Source organism: Macaca nemestrina, chromosome 5 (assembly GCF_043159975.1).
Source record: "Macaca nemestrina isolate mMacNem1 chromosome 5, mMacNem.hap1, whole genome shotgun sequence".
In the NCBI taxonomy this organism is placed as follows: domain Eukaryota; kingdom Metazoa; phylum Chordata; class Mammalia; order Primates; family Cercopithecidae; genus Macaca; species Macaca nemestrina.
In genome coordinates, this window is record NC_092129.1 from 165,229,049 (window position 1) to 165,229,709 (window position 661).

Here is a 661-nt window from a genome sequence, read left to right on the forward strand (position 1 = left end):
CTGTCACCCAGGCTGAATGTCAGTGGCAAAGCTCATTGCAGCCTCTGCCTCCCAAGTAGCTGGGATTATAGGCACCTGCCACCATGCCCGGCTAATTTTTGAATTTTTGTATTTTTAGTTTTACCATGTTGGCCAGGCTGGGTTTGAACTCCTGGCCTCAAGTGATCTGCCCACCTTGGCCTCCCACAGCACCCAGCCAATATGAAAGATTCCACCGAGATTTGAACTCGGATTGCTGGATTCAGAGTCCAGAGTGCTAACCATTACACCATGGAACCCTCCTTCCTGATGTTATATTCTGGAAATACAGGCAGCAGAGAGGGATTTAGATGACTAATAAGACACTCATAGTAAAGATCAGTAAAGCCAATGAAAAAATCAAACTCTACGTGCATATTGATTTTGTATGTTATTGGCAAAGCTGGATTAATTGACTTTTCTTTATATCCTCTAAGTCATACCTAATTGTGATAAAAGCCTTTATATCATTCATTTATTAATTCCTTCACCAAAAATCATTGAGCATCTGCTACATACCAGGCACTATTGTGACACTGGGGATACAATGGTAAATAAGAGAAACAAAGACCTGCCCTTTATCCTGGTAAGCAATTTTTATTCCAAAGAAATATCATAATGGCCAAATACAAAGATGGTGAGC

At 40.8% G+C, this 661-nt stretch overlaps 1 non-coding gene across 1 annotated transcript; it reads right to left on the minus strand.

Annotated features, from left to right (window-relative positions):
• Positions 1–206: 206 nt before the first annotated feature.
• Positions 207–278, minus strand: TRNAQ-CUG (transfer RNA glutamine (anticodon CUG)). Its single transcript has one exon. It is a non-coding gene; the product is annotated as a tRNA-Gln (tRNA).
• Positions 279–661: the final 383 nt, after the last annotated feature.